At 38.1% G+C, this 16,926-nt stretch overlaps 1 protein-coding gene across 2 annotated transcripts in view; it reads right to left on the bottom strand.

Annotated features, from left to right (window-relative positions):
* Nucleotides 1–1,685: 1,685 nt before the first annotated feature.
* Nucleotides 1,686–16,926, bottom strand: part of LOC139454535 (forkhead box C1-A-like) — a 47,607-nt gene continuing 32,366 nt past the window's right edge. For both annotated transcript variants that reach the window (XM_071236313.1, XM_071236312.1), the window contains one exon: nt 1,686–3,902. The gene's annotated coding sequence lies outside the window, so the exon portion shown is untranslated. The remainder of the gene's footprint in view (nt 3,903–16,926) is intronic.

Raw genomic sequence — 16,926 nt, 5'->3', positions numbered from 1 at the left:
GGGGGGGGGGGGATTGAGAAGTTAAGTGAAAAAAAGAGAAACATTTCGAAAATCTTAAAGAATCATCTTCAAGGAAGCCGCAAGGTCTTGGTAGCTGAAACATTGAAAAGATGTGTACCAGTACAGTTAGATTCAGATTTTTTAATGCCATTCAAATGAACGAAAATACTTTTTTGTGGAAGCAAAATCAGAAACAACTAGAAAATCACAACGAACAGTTTTCTCAGAAACAAGTCGCAGAGAGCAGAAGATTCATGAAGATGTTTAGAACTATTATACTGGATTATATTCATGACGTGGAATTATAACATTTATATTGTTGTAACTTTCTTAAAACTAAATAAACGGTTCTTCGATATTAGAAATCTCTGCCAAAAGCATAGTCCGATTTTTTAATGCCATTCAAATGAAAAAAAAAACTTTTTTTGGAAGCAAAATCAGAAACAACTACAAAATAGCAACGAGTAATTTTCTCAGAAACAAGTTGCAGAGAGCAGATGATTCATGAAGATGTTTAGGACTATTATACTGGATTATATTCATGACGTGGAATTATAACATTTATATTGTTGTAACTTTCTTAAAACTAAATAAACGGTTCTTCGATATTAGAAATCTCTGCAAAAAGCATAGTACGATTCCGACTATGTCAAGACCATGTGTTCTTGAATAACTATCAAATTGCCATGACACCAGGTGTTCGCGAAAGGTGAACGTATCAAAAGAAAACAAAAGTCTCAGAGATCTGATTGTTTTGTTGAACATGAAGGACCAAGGTAGAGTTCAGAGGTAAGACTCAAGTTGTTTTCCTAAGATTTCAAATTTAAATGAAAATTTGAAAAAGAAAAGAAACAAGGTCTCACATTCTTGCATGAAGAATTCAGTCTTTGTTGGGGCGTTAGTTAGTGTGATTTTGCAAGGAACACCATATTCAGTTCCCGACATGGTTACCCATCACGAAGTCTCCTGATGATTTTCTACTTCAAGGCTTTGCTATACAACTGACATTGCTGCAGCTTATATACTTACATACATCTGTTCCTCTCTGTGTCTTTGACAAACCATGGTACTATTATCACGGGTTCGAATCCTAGATTGAACTTGATTATGGTACTGTGTTTGTCAGCACCCTACCCCTGTTCCTTGGTTCTCCAAAATGGTTAGCATCTAAAACCTGCAACACTTTGGGTTTCCCTCCCAAATTAAGCTGACACGCCGTGATATAACTGAAATACTGTTCAAAGCGGCGATAAACACAATTCACTCACATATAAATATATAGTGACGTAATAGCGTCACACTATGAAGCTGTGGTCGCTTAGCGACACACGACTCACATGACGTCATAAGTGTCAGGATACACGTGATATATGTTATTTGTATTTTGTTTTACGCCGCACTCACCAAAATTCAAAGTAATTAACCGAATCTGGACCAGACAATACAGTCAGTGACATCATGAGCATCGATCTACGCAAATGGGATACGATGCAACCAAGTCAGCGAGCCTGACCACCCGATCCCATTAGTCGCTCTTACGTGGTATAACAGACTTACGTCATCCAACTTACGAGATGTACCAGACTTACGTCATCAAACTTATGGCGGTATAACTGAAACAATATACTGTCCTAACATAATATACAAAAATAATAAAATTGTAACAAGTATACATTCAAAGATTTATTTGACTCACCCTAACTCACATATGAAATATACAAGCAAATTACGAAACACTGTAATTGACATCGTACATGACAATACAACTATATACGGCTGTTACAAACATCTGTAGTAATCCAACTTACATTTGCTACAACATTCTAATGACTCTTAAAAAGACTGACTCCGTTAGGGCCTAATTCTGGCCCATCTGTCACAGTGAAGAACCGGGTTCAACTCTACGTTTAAATGTAAAGTCAATTTAACTGTCCCAAGTAGTGATGAGGCCGGAATAAAAATAAACGCGGCTAAAACCATACTCACTCACTATTCTAAAGACAGTTATGAATCTCTACGGGTAGCCATAACCAATCGCCATTGTGGCCATTCAATTCCCGTTTACGACTAGCACATTATGCTATGGACGTCTTCCCTCACTGTGCTACCTCATCCTACACGCAAAAATATATTCAAGATCAATATTTACATATGGCTAGTAATATATGTTGTCAAAGTATATCTTCGTCCATGATAAAACTGAACAAAATATATCTCTGTATGCGCCCGCCAAGCGCACAACCATATAACGACTGGTGTCAAGCAGCCAACTGCCTCACTCTGAAGATAATTTCTTATAGTGTTTTTAGTTCAAACTAAAATATGATTTATGTCACACCCTTGACATTAATGCGTTAATGCACTCATATTAACTCATATACTCCATACACAAGAAGTCTTTAATATTTTCACGGCTTGAACTAACGTAAAAAATAGGGAGATTTTCCATTGAATGTGTCTCTCATCTGCTCATCATTAAGAGGTGATAGTTGAGCTCTTATCTTTTTCCGTATCGCACAGCAGATAAACCTACGCGTGTTCAGAGTGGTATAAGACTGGGTGCAATGCTGGCACCGCATCTGTCAGCATCTCACATGCCGTCTATGATGCTGTGCATCACTCTGCATTAACCCTATGACGTGCCCGTCCCGTCCCTGGAAGCAAGCATTATTGTGTCATCAAGTGAACTTTACGGATTGTCATCGATCCCTTGTTAACAATATACATTTCTTACTTAATTAAACCAAAGGTAGTTTGAAGTGTAGATATAAAGATTTAACTTTTCAGCCACATTCATTTCTGGGTTAAGATGAACAGAAGTATAAATATTTATAGGTCTTTTTTCCAGACTGGTATATTTAAGATTATTTATTCCAGGTTTTGTCACACTGACAGATGTAAAGCACATCAGCTATGACTATAAATCCTTCCTTATGTTCTGCTGTTCATATAACCGTCAAGGTAATTACAAACAGATCGACCACGTTCTACCAGACAACGCAAAACAGGGACAAACCATTTAAGTTTTTAGATGAAATTGATTTTCTTTCGAATGTCTTTCATGATGTGATGAACAGTTTTTGAATGTTCCTTTCATTTTTACTGAACAGAAAAACTATTTTTCGTTTTGGGGCATGATATTTCTTTAATCTCAAATATATGTTTTACGCATGGCGAGGGCAGTTATCGATTTCAATGTTTTATGGTCAAGGCTTAGCTTAACACACCATTGTATTATATACAACACACTATGCGCTATATATACATAATACATGTAGTGCTTATATCATCAGGATCAGCAGGACAACATAAATGTATGACAGATATGGCAATGGCAATCGTCGTGCTTGATGTCCTCATGTCAATATTGACGTGCTAATGGTATACGTGATGTCCTACAGCAAACATTCATACATACGACGATGAAGAGATAGAAAGTTATGCGTGAGGTCCCCTTGATAACGTCCATACATTCGTTGACTAAAGATGATGTCCAGTTATAGGATGAAGAACAAAGCGTGATGAACTAGAAGAACTATGTGTTGGAGTTTTCGGTTGACAACACGGGATGAAGACCATGATGCGTGATGAACTTTGATGAAGAATGCCCATATCTGATGACCTTGGAACACCTCTGGTGAATATTGATGCAGTAAATGTAGAACATGGAACGTTTTCCTATGGTGAACATTGATACAGATGGAAAACACGAAAAGTGATGTCATCTGCAGCAAGGCTGAAGGTCAATGCTGGAGAGGACACCACGCCGGTACGCTTTGTGTGTTTAACTCTTTGGACGCCGTTACATTAATTGGACGAAAGTTGAGCGACGTCACCACAAGATAATTGCTAGAACTTCCGGTATCGTGTTGAGGGTCGTCCTGGACATCTATCCAACATCCCTGAAAGCAAATTAATAAAGTAAATAAACCACTCACGGCTCCTCCTCGCCACGTTAAACATTTGGCAGAAAGAATGTCAACGTTCAACCCTAAAACCCAAAACAAATTTCCCTAGAAGTAAAAATGATAATTGTATATTTATGCAGCGTTAATACAATGCGGAACGTCAAATCAAAGACTCTTAATAGAAACAACAAACAAAGGCGTGCGTGGTGGCAACATCTCCTGTATAAATACCACTTGTATAGCAATCTCCGAGTTTATCCATTGTCTCCGTATCACGATTCCAAATAGCTGACAAAATAAATACACAGCTCCCTATATACTCGAAGAGTGTCTGTATCTATCAACGCTCAACCACAGGTACTCGGGGTGACATTTAGGGAGGGATTTGAGATACTAGTTACAGCATCGGCAACGTAAATAGAACGCTCCATATCCGGATTGCCTGACACGTGATGATAAAACAATCCCAATAGGTTATTTACCAATAGACCATGCTGCATTTATGTAAGCTTGATACATTGTGAAATGTGGACGTTCTCGGATATTGTGGGCCACGGTGCTAGTGTATGCTATTTTACTAAAATAGATCTTCAAGACATTATACATTGTTTTACAACAACAGATTCCATTGGAAGGCGTGATGGTTCAACTTTCATATATGTGATATATAGAAGAATATTCCCCTAGGCGTATATCTGAATACCTTATCACAGTGTATCACTTTCATCAAACAAGCTCAAAGTCAGTATAGGGTATTAAGGAAATACAACACGCAGGTCAGGCTAAATAAATAGGCGACTTGACCTGGAATCAAAATACAGAACACTAGTCGCACGTAAATATAAGCGACACATACATTCCATAATCATATGAAATCTCTACTAAAAGCAGAGTCCATTGTGCGATTCCTACTATATCATAAACATGTGTTTATGAATCATTATCAAACGGGTGTTCGTGGAAAGGTGAGCGTATCGTACCCCACTGGTGGCATCCATCACAAACACATGCAAAGGCAAGTTAATTGTTCGCTTGAAATAACACGCGTGGGGAAGATATCGTGCAAGTCAAAATATGGAATTGCTTGGACATCATTATTGTCACTGGTGCGTCAAACTACTGCAAATCAGTGCCGCCTTTGGAAAGGGGAGCGCCTCTTCACCAAACCCTATAGCTCCTACTTAGTTTTCGCATCCCTAGCATGTCCCAACGTCATCATAAATATCCCGATGGTTCACGTGTTTGCTTTAATAAAGAATTTAATAAGCAGGGGTATACAAATGTCTATTCAGCCATGCAAAAACTATACTGGCATTTTTATAAGTTAAAACGGCTTTGAAAAAAGGTCAAAACGGTTATAAAAGAAATATTCAAAACCGGCCATGAAAAACGTTTAAACAGCCATGAAAATATTAAAGTAATAAATAATGACAGTTCATTTAATTGCTTGTCGCACTTTCATTAATATAGAAAACAAAGGATTACATGTGTGGATGTTAAAGGAGATTTGTTTATATCGATAATCATGATTATTTGTTTGTAACTCTCCATATGACCTTACGTCAGGTCAGCTAACTCTTGTAGAGTTAACACAATCCATGATTTACTATAACAACTTTATAGATACATGTAACTGACATTCCTTTTCATTCAAACATTCAAAGTATGGTTTTTCATAAACAAGATATAAATAGGCAGTGCAAGAGCATAACCATCCTAGATTTTCTGCCGAAACTGATTCCACTTAGCGTAAAGGGCAAATAGCTGTGGAAATTATATGAATGGACCACTGAAAATCAGCGATGGAATCAGGTGTTCGCAAAAAGGGTAAGCTTGCCCTGCCCTAACGGTAGCACCCGCCATTCATACATTTTGCGTAAAAAAGTATTTATTGCCTGACGCAACACAGCAGTACTCCTGCCATGATTATGCCAACTTTTTGCATGGGCCATTTTGACATTTTTGAAGTGGACATTTTCACATTTCAACACTAAAATGATAAGGGTCACCGTCCTTATGACATTCCGGGGCTGTTTTCAGGCATAACCGTTATGACTTGTCTACATTCATCATTGCTTCACCTCCGCTTATGTTCCGGAAATTTGCGTCCTGCAGCAATGAGACATTCGACGATTATCGTCAGAAGTATATCTGTAAACTTCCTTATGTAAACGTCAAAAGTTCCAAGCACCGAATTGCCATTACGTTATCGAGCTTCAAATACATGTTGTTATCTGAGGCAGTAGGGGTATTCGTATTTATAACCCCCTGGGGATCCCGGTTGGAATAGGTTCTATGCAAACGATGCTTGTCGTTAGAGGCTACTGTATGTTTGGCTCGGGTGGGCAGGCTCTGTGCCTGTGTCATGGTGGTCCGGGTGTGTTGATCGTTTCTGGTCCAGGCGGAGGTTTCAGTGGATTACAGTGGGTCATAAATGCGGCGTAAAACATTAAGTCACACTTAATTTGTCTGCTTAACAGCTTTATTCACTTGCTTACTAAATTGGAACTTTGTGTTGTATATTCTACAATAAACAACTTGATATGTACAAATATCCCTGTTCATACTTTAAAGCTTCTTCTTTCAACAATTAATCTGAAATATATATGAATCACGTATCCCATTCTCAAAACGAATTTCCTTAGCGTATTCTCCCCCAGCTTTGAAGACGCGTTGGTGATGGGAACTCAAACAGCGATCACATCGCATCATCATCATCATCATCATTTATATAGTGACAATTATAACGTACAGATAAAAGGATCGCAATTTCACACTTTCACGTGATGCTCATCCTTTTATTGAAAACACGAAATAACATAATAATAATAACATAATAGTAATGTATTTCCATTAATATAAATCGAAAAGTATGATGAAAAAAACCCCATGCATTTGGAATCATTTTAAAAAAGATATAAAAAAATACTTGACAATTGTTTCAAGACTGTTCCATGTCCAGTGCATGTGACTGTAACAATGGCTGCTGAAGCTGACTATAACAGATGATATAGGCATATTTAACAAAAAAAGAAATACTTTTACTGAAAAATCTGACTCCACACGCCATAACCAGAACACTAACGGTAACCACCCATATGTCCCACGTGCCCACAACGCAACAATCCTCCAACTAGGACTTCCACATAGGGGGGAAACGGGGAAAAGGTCTCTCCACCTTCGCCTTGAAACAATGAGATTGAGTAAACAGTCCATGAAGACATTTTTGACATACCTCTTTATGAATTTGTACATTAAAACCTACTCATAGTTCCAGTCTACAACATGAGCCTGTGGGAATCTTTATGCTACACATAGATCCTATCCCGTCTGTAGATAAGTATCTGTAAGTTCGTGGGCATTGATGGACATTAATATGTTATGCTAGAGACATTCTATGAGAAAGAACAATACTGCTCGTTCACCAGGCAATACTCTTCTAACCCATTTGCGTCGGCTGCACTTTCTTGCTCATTTCTATAAAAACTTCTATAAATAACCTAAGCAAATAAACGCTGTTGTTATCCGAGTCTGAGGATTAGGCTCCACGATGACAATATCGCGGGAGACTTACGCAAGAGGGGAATACTGGCCACGTCCAAACTAACAATTCAGGCCTAATAATTTGTTGATCTTACACGATAAATTTCTATTTTATTTTCAGGTTAAATTAAGATAGGAAACAATTAATTTTGAAAGTTTTGTTTTCACACTCTTACATTCCGCTACACTACATCGAATACATTAACGTGCGGAGTGTTGCAAAATGGTAATATTAATATTCTGAATCCTCCAAATAATAATAAATGAATGTAATAATCTGGACTAATTTATTAAGGTGGTATTTCATAACAAAATATTAATTTAGAACATATTTGTATATTCTATACACGAACTGATATTGTTTCGTGCAAATTTACATTTATTTCTTATTGGATGTATTTTTTTACAGAATATTTTAAAACGGTTTTGACATCGTAATTTACTGCCTGATGCAACATTGACATTATCAAGTTAATATGTTGTGTTAGTCATAGGCTGTTACTCAATACATTGCACGCTTAGCGATAACGATTTAGTCAAATACAGTGATTTCTTCACGAGGTGATGATTTGAACGCTAGAAATCGATGTAAAACCGCATCAGTGTGAACTGGGAAAGATAACAAATATGACTGATTTAAAATTATAGATCTTATGTTAGTTTTGTATTTTAAGCATTAAAACTATTTTTTTACTTGGTAATAAATATGAAAAATGGCCCAAATTTAATCAATATCATATTAACATAAAATGAAACAGGATATTTATTTGAATAAAATCGAACGTGAGAGTTATTACGACCTTAGAACAAAAAGATGATATTGTGTCCTCCAAACACAGATGTCAACTGGGAAATGACCAACGACTAATGACATCAAGAAGGCTTGACAGTTCCGTCCAATCAAATCATCTGGAGATATTTGATGCCCCGGGAGAAGCCACATACGGGCGATCAGGTACTTGATACTGTTTTCCAATCAACTAACAGCATCCTTAATACATCCTACTGTCTAGGTGAGACGGTGGTTAGTGTAACATGTCTTGTGTGTTTCTCCTCAATGCGCGTATTAAGGACTTACCTATACAAAGAGGCTTATTGGGGTGTGGGGGTCACATTAGGGACACGTTCAAGAGGTTTACCTAAACAAAAGGCCACCAGACACGACGTGTTTTCAAGGAAAACAGTTTGTGAGAAAATATCATATTATAGAAGAAAGATTGACTCCACTCCATTAAATGTTACGTCTCGTTTGGATTGCCAAGGATTTTGCTATCCTACATAGGCTCGCATGTCTTGTCGGCGGAGCAATTTGGTTTATGAGGTTCGCACTATTGAAATCACACAAATGAAAAGTGGGGTTAAAATGTTAAACCTTATTGGCATATTTTTGCGATATGGCTTCTTTTGAGGTATTATTATTCGCTGAACGCTCCATAACGAGGAGCTAGCGTGGAGAAGGGTCTATGGGGGATCTACTATAATAACTTGCCATATACACTCTTTAGAAAAATGCTCCATATTCAAACGTAATCACGAATAACAACGGGACGTAGTCTTTGTACAAGAATTAGAAAGGAACGACGTATAAAGGGTCTTTAGTCCGGATCGCATTTGTTATATTTAGAGCTCGCGTTTCTCTAAATGCGAGAAGTCATGCGAAAGGTGTAAGCTAACATGTTAAGTGCTTTGTGCAGCGCTGACTTTGAAACGTTTTTGCATCAAATTTATGGAAATTCCTTTCAGTGTTATTCAGTGCATATTATTGAAATTTTAAACGTAGGCTTTTTCGCTTGATATTTAGCTAATCGTTCCCCTTACGACATAAGCAGCTCCAGTGTTTGAGACCATCAGTGCAATTTTAGGCTCGCTTAACTAACACATTATCAAAAGAGGTTTTTGATATTAACAGATAAGGGAATACACAAGTTCAAAATGGGTGTGAATTATCAAACTATGTTTTACCAATGGCGACATATTTGAGCATGAAATTATGTGGAGTAATATACGTTTTTTCATATTTTTCAAACGGCCTTATTTTAATTTAATGTATGTTGTTTAAATTGTAATGTTATATATATGTTAAGGTACAGCATGCATATCATTGTTCACGTTTTCAATTAGCATTAGATTAGCGTTGGGAATAGCCATGTCACATTTCTATAGGTGTGGCAATGGGATGTATTGGAGGGGAAGTACAACTGTCAACAATAGCCATGACAGCACAATTACCATCTTCATCTATACAGGCAAGCAGTGTCATCCATCCTTACCTGAGAACACCCCAAGGCATTGAGTCAACGAGTACATGATCACTCTACTGATTATTGTCTCAAATCAGTTGTTTACGCCTCGTGGACCAATAATGCTTTCATTACAGCTAATAATCACTGCCTTTCTTTCTAACCATAGGTGGTGGCATAACCTTTCATTACACGGGAACCTACCCCGCCCTCATTCAGAAATACAAATGAATTACCGCGTAAAGTTAAATGGACAATGATCAGCCAAGGGGGGTAATCAAGGTTACATAACATTAATGTATACCGCTAGTGAGGATTACGGTTAATACAAAACTGGACAGGTTTCGCCGCGGGGCACGAGTTATTGGTATAGAAGTCACAAGTCAATCTGACCGCCTAAGATAAAGTAATTGTAAGAGATAAAATCCAGGCGATGTTTACAGTACTTCGCCGTGGGAGGAGGGGGACGACTTAATTCAGTATTATTGAATAATTGAGTCTTCAGATTGGATGATAAAAGCCTCGTCTCCTCGTTGAGAGAAATACACAATACACACTGCACTTTCAGGGATTATCGAGATACAAATAGAAGGATGTTAATTGCTATATTTGATTTAAGGTTTCAAATCAAATAATAAATTACTTAAGAACTTTCAGTTCAACATAACTGAGATTATGTTGCTTAAAGTAAACTATACTGTGTTTACCTTGATCAAAATACAAACGAAAACAGATCAATTGTTTAGGAATATCATTTTAATAATTCAATATATACATATTAAGTTGATCGTCAACGATGTAATGGTGTTGGGGCATATTTGTATGGAATCCACATCTAGATTTTGAGTACCAAATAAACATAGGTATTTGTCTATTTCATTCGATAAAAAGATCACAGAAAATATTTGAAATGCTGCGATTTGTTAACTTATATTTAGTTAATAACATTTCATCTATGTGTTTGAAGTATCAATAACACTATATGCAACAGAATAAGATACTTTAGTACTTGCTTATTTCATTTAACTGATAACAAACAAAATTGTAATTTTTGTTTCAATATGCTCTCAATACTTTTGCGAAAAGTCACTTGAGAAATGCCCTGAGAAATGTTCAACATTATTGTACAATTGTATTTGTTATTATTAAGTTCAATATGAAAACTTTATTTTATATGTGTATGTAAATATAAAACGCCAACGCCTGTGAATAATCCGTCTCGATTATCTGCCAGACTCCACTTTCGTTAAAGGTAAAACAGTGATGAACATCTTATGAATGCATCACTGAAAATTAATGACGACACCAGGAAAAGGGTAAGCCTGTCTTGCTCTACCGGTAGCACCACCACTTACACAATTTTCATAAATCTATTGGATGTTATGAACTATATATAAGCATGTATAGAGCTATTTTGGCTACGTAAAAACTCTTTATGTAATTGTTATTCTGAATATTTATGTATCACAGTCTCATTTTGACACCCTATATTACACTTGTGAACTATTTAATCAGAAATCACACACTTTTGAGAATACAACAACGACCCTTATATCGACAGTTCAAAAACCAAGTAGCAAGGAAGGCAATCGCATGACGTCATCGCATCACACATTGCAACCAGTACACCTATATAATTGATCCCCCAAGTAACGCACTGTATATAATATCAGGGTGTGAAAAAATAGAGGGGTCGAGGAGGGGGTGGAGGGGAGGGCACGTGACATTTGAAAGGTCAAGGGTCAAGCAAGACACTTGACATGGTAGAGGTGATGACTGTCACATTTCAGTCAGTATTAACGGCATGAAATGGGTACCACGTGCGGAGAAGAGCGGGCACCTGATATCCATTATGTAATATTTTATCCATTCCAACTTCAAGAAAATAACTTGCATGTGTGATGCTGCTCTTTACCAATATTTGCCGCGAAGAGACACCATGTCAGATTCGCTGGTCTGTTTTCTGTGAAAACGTCTTTCTTTCTTCCGCTGTGTCGGTATTGTGATGATCGTGTTGTCCTTTGTTTTACGCTCACTAATTCATGCATGTTTGTGTTTGAGACAGATAAAGAACAACCTCCATGAACCTCCACGCCAAATAGAGTGTGCGTTGTAGTTTTGCTTACAACTAATACGAGGCATTTATTTGAACCCTCATAAGACTAAAGATCGCAACGTTATTAAAATTATACCGTGTGAATAAACATTTACATTATTATTGGGAGCCATTTAACGGATCGTTTTACTTTGGCTTCGGAAGAGACAAATATATAACTCGTTTATACAACAACAACAACTACTACTACTGCTGCTACTACTACTACTACTACTACTACTAAATTGCAATAAGGTTGATGCTACTGTTAGAACTATTACACTATTTCTACTGCTACTACTACTAGTAGAAGTAAGTAGTTATAGCAGTAAAAATTAAAATGTTCCATATTTTTTAAATACCTTTTTGACGCATATATTGTTTACTGTGTATTTGTAAGTGTTCAAAAAGAAAACAAATTTTGTACAGAAAGAAAAAAGCACCCGAAAACTTTACTCCTATCATATTTAGCACCGACGGTGTCTTTATTCCAAGAGCATCGACACCGTTTACAGAATTTAATTCACGGAATTCCACAGTAAGCAGAGATTCGAAAAGATCTTAAAACAGATATACAAATGTTTTCTGTTTTCAAGTTTGAAATCATTTATGAAACGCAGACTGTGTAGTTTGGATTGAAACATGTTGAATCGTTATATCACGTACAAGAAACACCAACTTGTGCACCAGCGTCAAACTGAAGCATTAACCATCACCGGAGACTTTATTTTCTTAGTTTGAAAGAATTTTTCCTAGCAGGTGCCGGCCAGCTGGTATTGAAATGAACACCCCGACGCGGATGTCGATATCAGCAGCATTAGATTGACAGTTTGCATCCTACGATCTTTTGTATCTGCACCAAAATTTGCAACCGCATCGAATTAAAATTATATCGCAATTAGATTATACTCCATAAAACATTCATTATTTCATACCGCACACAAGTCTCTACCCAGTTCTGTTTTATCCTTCACAAAAAGAAAAAATATAATCTGGGATAAAGAAAACACGTTTGAAAACTCTTGCACGCGCAGTTGGTCATTTTTCTTATTAATGTCTACGCGTGTGACATGAAGCGAACGCTCGAATGAATTAGCCAACTTGACACTATAGGCCAGACTACCTGTTAAAAGCCAAAATACGATATTAAAAACGATGTCCCACGCCGAAATTCTCAGTAGGCTAGTAAAAACAAAATAACAATACACGTGACTTTAATTGGTATGAATTTCATTATGAATATTTCCTAATTGTAATGCGATATCTTTTTCAAGACGTGGTTGGCAAACGATCATTTAGAACTATTTAGTAAAAAAATTGTCTTTGTGTTTAAAGTGATAATAAATTCATAGCGTGACCTATTGGAGCCCTCTGAGGTAATAAAAATTAAAATCCATTTTAATATCAAACTTTAATCCCCTTCAGAATAACTTTGTTTTATTAAACTTGTCTTTTCCCTTTTGCAAATAGTTTGACTCAGTGGTAGCCTGTTTCCTAACATCTCGACCAACGTCGATATGAATAATAACAATTGTACTAATCACAATTTTCATATTTCACATCATATTTGCATATTATTGTTATTTTGTCCCTAAATTGAAACATGAACTCCACCCATGTAATAAAAAACAGATAAAACCAGCACCCATGTTAATAAAAACAGACATTCTTACGCAATTCATTAACATTTATGATTTCCATATCAATTTTATATGCTTTTAATCTTAATATGTATTCATTAAATAAAATATAATTACAAAATAATTATCACATTTTTAAAAACTTAGTAATTTAAGTTTGCTGTAAATTTCGACAAGCATTTCGTTCTGTCCATTAATAACATCCACATGAAAGGAGCTCTTCACTCTTTGAAGGGTTGAACAGAGGAGCACACGACCTTATGGTGTTTTCAAACTGAAGAGTTATGTACGGGCCTTAACCGAGGGAAGAGTACTTGAAGCACACCTCCGCGCATGTTGTAGGGATGTAACGACTGGGGTGGTAGACTACGTGCTGAGCTAGCTTAACCCTCGATTCAGTGTTGAAAAATAGGGGTCAGTCCTGACACTCTCCCTCACCGTCACTACGGTAGTGTAGAGGGCACTGTATTCATGATGTGATTAAATTGACCCGGGCCCAGATTTGTTTATCAGTAGCGTATAGGACGTGGATTTTGTGTCATCACACCATCGGCATTATACACTCCAGTGCTATTCCTACCCAGGACTAAATAGATGCGATAGTTCAAAATGAGTTTTTAATTCACTTAACAAACCCTATTGAGAAAGACTGAAAAGCAACTGTCCGCTTGAATGATTGGATGAGCGAAGTGTCTTCTTGATAGGCCTGGTCGTCGGGTATCTGTTTAATACACCCGCGCGCAAAGCTCGTGTGTGGTTTCTGACTCAATAGCCCCCTCCCCCTAAACACAGAAGAAGGAGATCCTCTGGGACCCCCTCCTATTTCTTTCGCAGGGTCTTGTTACCGTGGTATCTATCTTACACTGTTGTAATACGAGGTACAGCCTCATCATGTCGAACCTAACATACCGCTCTTGTTGGCATACACGTATAGTCACGTCGGATAATATTAACTATACATGTCACATGCGTCACGAACCACGACCGCCACACCATATACCGTAAACCTGATAATAAATTCTACCTTTAAAGATCTTGTATTTTTAGATCTGGAAAGAATTCGAGACATTGGTGATGTCCCAGTTATTGGTCACTGGTGCGTCTTACTGGTAACAAGACATTCTGTTTGCATTGTAACCTATACCATAGCTGGAGGGTTAGTCTAGGAATGACATAACAGCCCCGTCATTGAAACCCATCCCCTTACAACACGGCTCCAAATGTTTCCAACACCTTTAATTCCAACTGATTCAATCCGCCGCTTTGCTCACCCATCCATCCATCGACTGATGCAGACGTTTCGCTGTAACGTCACAGACCTTGGTCGCGTCAAATTTGTCCGCCGGCACACGCTTGTTCCTTCCAATCCAATGAGTAGGAATTGCTTGCATCAGGATCAGTGAATAGGAGAACCCAACCAGTTATTTTACTGTCACCCCAAATACTATCAACCTCTAAATCGCCCCTGGTGAAAATCATATGGAGATAAAGGCCTTTCTCCAGCTCCTAGCCCATGCCTCCACTGGGGGAGTGTAGGGTTTCGGCCAAGGAGTACCGCGCGATTGCACTTCGTCAAGCAAAAAAGAAAAGAAAGGAAAAATCTCGTTTGGCGTTAAAAGAGCAGAACACTGGAACACCAAGGTGTTCGTCCCACTCCCAGTTGGGACAGGATTTAAAAAGCTGGGATTCTGTTAAAGCGCTAAATTGCTTTCTTAGTGTTTATCAAAAGAAAGGCTTTTGGGCGCTTGAAAGGCTATCCTATGGGGAATAGGGTCGGGTTTCAGGTGTGTAGAACCAGCCCCAGCATAGGCTGCCGACTCACTGAGAGAACGTGAAGGGTAGTAATGTATACAGTAAATTATCCACACGCTCGTCAAGCAGACCATACAGAGTCTCTTGACCCTACTCAACGACACTCAGCATTGCGAAGAAGCCGCTCCTGGCGCTAGACAACGCCATAATTCACCCTTTGTCAGACACTGCTAACAGCCATGGGCACAAGCTCATGTTAAAATGAAACAAATTGGCAATCGAAGAGGAGATGAGTAATTTTCGACTTTTCCTGGCAGTCAAATGATCCGAGCCGTGAGATCTCGACGTCGAGGGCCGTTTTCTGGCGGTATCACCCCTCTCCCGGCCGCACCGTCGGCCTTTGCTTGCCACGATAGCCCCATTCTCAGCATTCCCGGGCGTGATCCAATCTGACTCTGACAATCACATCTTGGATCTGGGATCAAACCCTCTACATATGTTCATCAAATGCTGCTCAGATGTAGATACCACGGCACGAAGGGTCCAGGGCTGACGCGAAATTCAGAAAATGGCATCAGCGGTTCATACCGTCTTATTTCCTCTGGAAGAATCCCCCAGCGCCACACCTGGCCTACAAAAAACTTCTCTCTTCCGCCTAGATCTCACATGTCGTCGGTTACAGCGAATATAAACCCACAATAGCAGTACAAGGATGTTGGCCAGGTTGGCTGGAGTGGGAAGATGGAGCTGACACATCACTCTCAAATCTCCACCGAGACATGGAATAAAGTCAGCCAACGTCTTCCCAGTCCCTCCCTCAACTGTCGCTTGTAGATATGGTCTAGATTTATCATGGGAATAAATCCCTCCCCTTTCTCTGGCTTCTATCATATATTTCCGTTGTAAAACACTAGAGCAAGTAACAACATGCCCTGTGATGTCCGCAGGCCGGTGGAGTCTCCCTTTCAGCGTTGTGTGTTTGTCTGTTTGTTGCTCTAGATATTATAGTGATGTACAAATGCCACTATGCAGAATAACTTTCTCTCAATATCATCCGTGGCGTATTTTTTGAACAAATACATTTGTTGTTGTCCGACCACGCTCGGGTGATTAGAAAATAAAGACGGGCTTTGAAGTAGCAAAGGCTGTGTTGGGATTCCGGCTTGTGGCGAATGTCTCAGACGCGAAGCTCGGCTTATACTTAATCCATATTTTGTTATATTTAGAAAAAAACGACATTAATAATGTGTTTACAATCCAAACTTTCACGCTCCATTGAATGCTGTTTTGTCGATATGCGTATTTTATGCGTAGTTAGGTGAGAGGGGAGCATTCCCAGTGCCTGCGTGTGGCACATTACACCGTATATTTACATGGTAGAATTTCACTGCCAGGATATGAAGATGCACGTAGCAGTGTTCTTGTCGTCTAAGAGTTTAACACATGCGAATTTGGTTTGTGTGTGTATACAAGGGGATCTAGTGCTTCTCAAATTTCCATCTTGAAAATGCATTTATTTAGCTTCAAAATACCACTCTCTCTCGCCTCCACCTCCTCTTGGCTCTGCTCATTGTGACATGGAATTCTTCACCGTTTCTCTCTGTTGTATTTTTAAAATGTATTTTGAACATCATGTTTATTTTTTCATAGAATTTCTCATTATTGTTGTTTTGCATTTTTTTAAATTTTGCAATCAAATTGTGGAAGCATAACTACCTTTCGTTAAAAAGCATTTCCTTGGTTCATAT

Source organism: Haliotis cracherodii, unplaced genomic scaffold (genome assembly GCF_022045235.1).
Source record: "Haliotis cracherodii isolate W230 unplaced genomic scaffold, xgHalCrac1.p SCAF_10, whole genome shotgun sequence".
Taxonomy (NCBI): domain Eukaryota; kingdom Metazoa; phylum Mollusca; class Gastropoda; order Lepetellida; family Haliotidae; genus Haliotis; species Haliotis cracherodii.
This window is presented reverse-complemented; position numbering and strand designations above follow the sequence as displayed.